At 44.5% G+C, this 6,238-nt stretch overlaps 1 pseudogene; it reads left to right on the plus strand.

Annotated features, from left to right (window-relative positions):
• Positions 1-1,740: 1,740 nt before the first annotated feature.
• On the plus strand, positions 1,741-4,859 carry LOC121956052 (annotated as a pseudogene).
• Positions 4,860-6,238: the final 1,379 nt, after the last annotated feature.

Below are 6,238 nucleotides of genomic sequence, written 5' to 3' on the forward strand. Positions count from 1 at the left end.
TAATGGTATCCGACACTTAAATTTAATGCTTTTTAAGACCTTTTCAAGATCATTTTCAACCCAATTTTACACAGATTTTTGGACTAAATCCTATTTTTCTCATTCAAGAATAACAAATGAGAATAATGATAAATATTTCAGGGGAAGAGTAAATGCAACTTAAAGAATACAAGCAGTAAACACAGAAATAATAGTACTAATAATAGAATTTATCAAGATCAAGACATAATAAAAGAATAAATTAAAAGGTAAATTAAAAGACAAACTAGATTAATTAAAATAGCGCCATCAATAAAAATGGTTTTTAACTCTGTGAAAGGACATGGGAAGAAGGCAATGAGAGACTAAAGTAATAGTCCAAAAATTAGCAAAAAATTACTAAAACATTAAAAGAAAATTACCGCAAAATAAGAAAAATAGGAAAAAGAAAAAGAAAAAAGAAAATGACCTGAAAACGTGTATTTTTTTTCATGTAACTTTTTTTCAAAATCATAAATAAAATAATAAATAGTTTTCTCAACATTTTTCACTTTTTTTAAGCAAATGTTCAGGTAATTTTTTAAATCGCCTTACACTCTTTTTTTTTTTCAATTTGTGGGACACTTCTTGCTGAGCTCTGCATCACATTTTCGCCCATGTATTCTACAGAAATCAAACCAATTTGTTCAGGTTTCAAAGGTTTAAATGATTGTAAAAGGCCTCTGAATGCAGTACAAAAAACTGATGTCGATCCAGGTTTTAAAGGGTTAAGAATGGATTTAAAATGATTATGAAGTCGTTTGATTTTGGTTTTAGTATGTTCTTATAGCATTGTGTTGTGTGGGACATCCTGGCGCTGGTCGAGGGGGGCAAGACCTAAGAATTCTGCTCTTTTTGTTTTTGTTTTTTAATATGATAAGATGCAGCGATAAAGTCAATCTGAAAATAAAAGAAGCCACTGATCTTGCAGCCTTAGAAGAAATATATGGTGGCTGAAGAATATTTTTTGGGGTCCAACATTTTGAAACCTAAGTAAATTGGCTTGGTTAAAAAAAAAAAAAAAACATGGGAAGAGGGCAATGGGAAACTTAACAAGAAATGGCCTCAAAATTAGCAAAAAAAAATAGTAAAAAGTTACAGGAAAATTACAAGAAAAAATGCTGAAATAAAAAAAAGAAAAAGGAAAAAATGTAGTTTTCTGGAGATTTTTCCAATTATCAAATAATCCTAATCCCTCTATTCAAAACTATTTCTTTAGTCATTTTCTGGCCTCCTTTTACTCGATTGTTTCCTTTTTTCTGCAAATTTTGGGAAATTTCTTGCCAAATTGGTCATTTTTTGTTTTCAAAAGAATTCAAACCCATCTGCTCAGGTTTCCAAAGGGTCAAATAGCTTATAAAAGGCGTCTGAACGCAGGACAAGAAAGCTGATGTTTAGGTTTTAAAGGGTTAAAAAGGAGAAAAAACACAATATAAACTGAGTCATAAACTTGTCCTGTCTCTTGAAGCCAGAGGCAGAGAGACAGGCACAGCATTACCTAATTATTATGAGCAGATTACCGTAATAATCAGATGATGGGGGGGGGGGGGGGGGGGGGGGGGGGGCGGTGATGATGATGATGGTGATGGTGATGAAGTTCTCTGTTATGTGAAAGCCGATAGGAGCTTTCCTTTTGGATGGGGGGGGGGGGTTCACAGAGAGAGGGCGGTCCCAGAAATGCGCGCACACAAAAGGACCCTGCTGCGGGTTCATGTGAGGATAGGAACCGTCCTGAGCTGAACTCCGCGTCACAAAGAGGAGCTGCGGGTTTCCAAGTGGAGCAGAGAGGAGGAGGTGCGCCAGGACCATCATAATATGAAGTAACAGCGCTCAGAGGATCTGCGGCAGTTACATCGGAGACAGAGACACCGAGACACCGAGACAGTCCCTGAACCGGACACACACACACACATACACGCACACACACACACACACACACACACACACACACGGCTGGAGCAGCGGAGGACTACAGCGCGCGCCGGCGAAGAAAACTCATTTACAGGTAAATAATAATAATAACTACAAGATGATTATTTATTTCCGTTTCTTCTTTGTGATTCGGTTTAAATTATGGACACTTTAATATCACTTCGCTACATAAAAACCTAAACATGATGCATACCTAAAAATACATTGTCTTAGGAATCTAAATAACAAATAATAGCTATAAATCGCCGGTCTATTTAAATCTATATTTATCATTCTAATAACACAACTCTTTTAATTACTTTTTAAACCATGTCATAATTATAAGTTTAACATTTTATTCACTCGTGTTATTCCTTTTATAATACTTTAATGGTCTTTAATTAAAAAAAACTAAATTGCTATTATACAAATGAAAGTGTACAAAAAACTACACTGCACATATTTCTCATGTTATCACTTTTTTAACCATATTTTTGTCTATTGCATGTTTAATATTGTATGTTTAATTCCTTGTACATTGCAATAAAATCCTCTCTTATTCTGACTCAAGAAAAAAGTTGCACCTTGTTTAGAGATATTAAAACTAAATTGAAGTCTCAAAAGCTGGTGATGATGCCAAAGAAGAGCAGCAGAAGTGAGGTCAGATTAGAAAAAAAGTAAAAGCAACCAACAGAAGATCAGCCTGTCATCACACATGTGGGTCAGTGCTGGTGAAGCACGCAAACCAAACCGGAAACCAATCACTGGACCGATTACTTAAGTGGGCTTAGTAAAGATGACACACAATGAGGAACAAGACACGCTCCTGAAAATGAAGCCGTTAATATTTGTTTCAGGTCTTGAATTCAAATGTAGGTTAAGCTATAAATAGATCACATTGTGTTAGAGATTTGTGCGTTTAAAGCAGATGTCGCATGCTTATTGTGAAGCAAAAAGTCTGCAACAAGCGAGAAAGAAAATGCATTGTGTCCCATATTGAACGTATGATGAGGCTTTGCAAGGTTACGGTACAAGTCGCTCTCGTTTTATTGGAGAGATGTAATGGGGTTACATAATACTGTGTTGTAATGGCTCTTGCATAACAACTAAATCCCTCCTCTGTGTCACTTTAATCACTAGGTGGCACTGTTGCTGCATCCAGGAGCCCCTCAGAGTTTGGTGAAAACACTCAGCACAGAGGAGAGACTCTGGAGAGACTCACTTCCTGACGGGCGAGATGTACGAGGAAGAGTCCCAGCAGATAAGGGGGCAGCAGGACGTGGCTGTGCTCCAGACTCTGGAGTCCACTGCAGTAGTGAGTCCAGGAGGAGGCAGCTGCAGTGGTGGAGGAGGAGGAGGAGGAGGAGGAGGAGGAGGAGGAGGGCCTCTGTCCTTCACAGACGAAGCTGTGTCCATCCTGACCTCCAGCAGCCTGTTGGCGCGCTCCCTGCTGGGACGCACCTCTGCCGTCAAACGCAAAGAGAGCCCGTCCTCCAGCATCCGACGCAAGCGGGAATTCATCCCGGTTGACAAGAAGGACGAAGGCTACTGGGACAAGAGGAGGAAGAACAAATGAGGCGGCGAAACGCTCCAGAGAGAAACGGCGTGTGAACGATATGGTCCTGGAGAGCCGCGTCCTGGCTCTGCTGGAGGAAAATGCTCGTTTGAGAGCGGAGCTGTTGGCCCTGAAGTTTCGCTTCGGTTTGGTCAAAGATCCGTCCAACGCCCCCATCCTGCCGCTCACTTCAGCTCCTCAAACTCTGACTCCTCACTATTATCTCCACAGAGGGGATGGCAGCCTCCCTGGCTCCTCTGCGTCACCTCCCAACAACCAATTGGGCACCAAGGCATCCAGGGATGGGCAGTAACATGTCAGAGGACTCTGGGTTTTCCGCCAGGTGGGTCCAGCGTGGGCAGTCCGATCTTCTTTGAGGATCGGCTGAGCGACCACGGGAAACTGTCACCGCACAGGGCAGAGGAGCAGAGGAGCTGGGCTACGACCTCCATCACTCCCCTTCTGATGTCACAGCGGGGCCGAGTGGAGGGAACCACGCTGAGGTGAAAAGCCTCCCTCACAAGCTACGATTCAAGACGCCTGGCTGTGGGGACACAGTGGACGCTGCAGGGGACAGCGCCAGGCGCAGCCCCGCGTTGTCTGCAGGACGTGAAGCTCCGAGAGAGAGACCCGGAAAGGAGGCGAAACGGCGGCCGGGCAGTCCTGGCTACAGCAGCCGGACGCAGAGGACGGCAGAAAAGGCAGACAGTCCCCTCAGTACAACACTTACAGTGTCCAGCCGCCTCCCACGCAAACGGAGGTCCAGTACAAACACGAGAACACTCACCTGAAGTGTCAGCTCAACTCTCTGAGCGAGGAGGGTGGCGCAGCTGAAGAAGCTTTTCACAGAGCAGCTCATGGCCAAAGTCAACTGAGGGACAGAGCGGCGAGCGTGTGGACTCAAATGGACAAAGATCTGCTGAACATGAGCCACAGCACAAAAACCGGAGCGCTGGACCGTTCACAGGACTGATCTGCTTTTAACGAACTTTTAAAAATGTGTTGTTTTTATCTCAAACTGTATGATATTGTAATAAATGTGGATATAACATTCATCTCATAACTTAATCCCACCTCCACACAGGGAGTCTCACCTGTAGTAGTGTGAACAGTTACACTGTGACGACTAAAACACACACAAACTCTTCACATCATCACGAGCTTCACTTCACCTCACACACTCAACAGGTTTTAGTGGTTCTGCAGTAACTTCAGCTACAAGTCTGCCAGCAGGTTGTGAATGCATCTCGGTAGAGGAAGCGTTTGCAGTTTAAGGGTGGTATGACTTACTGTGGACCTTTTTTTCACCGCCGGGGCAGAGCAGAGACAGAGCCGAGACAGAGCCGAGACAGAGCAGGGACAGAGCCGGGGCAGAGCAGAGACAGAGCTGAGACAGAGCTGAGACAGAGCAGGGACAGAGCAGGGACAGAGGGACAGAGCCGGGACAGAGCAGAGACAGAGCCGAGACAGAGCAGAGACAGAGCAGACAGAGCAGACAGAACACAGCCGAGACAGAGCAGAGCAGAGAGGGACAGAGCCGGGGCAGAGCAGAGACAGAGCCGAGACAGAGACAGAGCAGAGCCGGGGCAGAGCAGAGACAGAGCAGAGACAGAGCGAGACAGAGCAGGCAGAGAGACAGAGCCAGACAGAGCCGAGACAGAGCGAGACAGAGCAGAGGGACAGAGCAGAGACAGAGCAGACAGAGCAGAGACAGAGCAGAGACAGAGCCGAGACAGAGCGGGACAGAGCAGGACAGAGCCGGGGCAGAGCAGAGACAGAGCTGAGACAGAGCTGAGACAGAGCAGGGACAGAGCAGGGACAGAGCAGGGACAGAGCCGGGGCAGAGCAGAGACAGAGCAGAGACAGAGCCGAGACAGAGCAGGGACAGAGCAGGGACAGAGCAGGGACAGAGCAGGGACAGAGCAGGGACAGAGCCGGGGCAGAGCAGAGACAGAGCAGAGACAGAGCCGAGACAGAGCAGAGACAGAGCGGGGACAGAGCGGGGACAGAGCCGAGACAGAGCCGAGACAAAGCCGAGACAGAGCTGAGACAGAGCCGAGACAGAGCAGAGACAGAGCAGAGATAGAGCCGAGACAGAGCAGGGACAGAGCAGGGACAGAGCAGGGACAGAGCAGAGACAGAGCAGGGACAGAGCAGAGACAGAGCCGAGACAGAGCTACAAACACAAACACAGACAGAAAGAAAAACATGAGCTGTCAAAGGTTAAAACAACGGTTTGTTTTGAATTCATTCTCACACAGAAAACACTGATTTACAGCTTGTTTCTCATCTATTTTCATGTCTCACGTCAAAAAGCAGCTTTTGTTTTAAAGGAAAGACACTGAAACGTGTTCTGATTTAGGTGTCTCGTGTCTCATTTCAGTGTCTGTTCTGCTCAGTTTGAAGACATTTTATTACCGTTGTGTTTTCTGTAGGAAGGTTGTGACAAGAATTTAACATCTGCTGTTTTTCTGTGAAGTTTTCATATTAAAAAATAAATGACAGATTCAACATCACGGTGGTGAGATGATTATTTCTGGAGGAAACCTTAAGCCTTTGATACCTGAGCAAATTGGTTTTATTTCTTTCAAAAACACACAAACACAACAACTTCACAGGGAATAGGCCAAAAACTAGCAATAAATGAGTACAAAGGTACAACAAAAATACCTGAACAAAACAAAAAAAGTAAAAAACAAAAACATGCACCAATCTATTGTTTCTCTTTTCTTTCCTTTTCTCCTTATATATATT

The sequence above is a fragment of the Plectropomus leopardus genome, chromosome 17 (genome assembly GCF_008729295.1).
Source record: "Plectropomus leopardus isolate mb chromosome 17, YSFRI_Pleo_2.0, whole genome shotgun sequence".
NCBI classification, from domain to species: Eukaryota; Metazoa; Chordata; class Actinopteri; order Perciformes; family Serranidae; genus Plectropomus; species Plectropomus leopardus.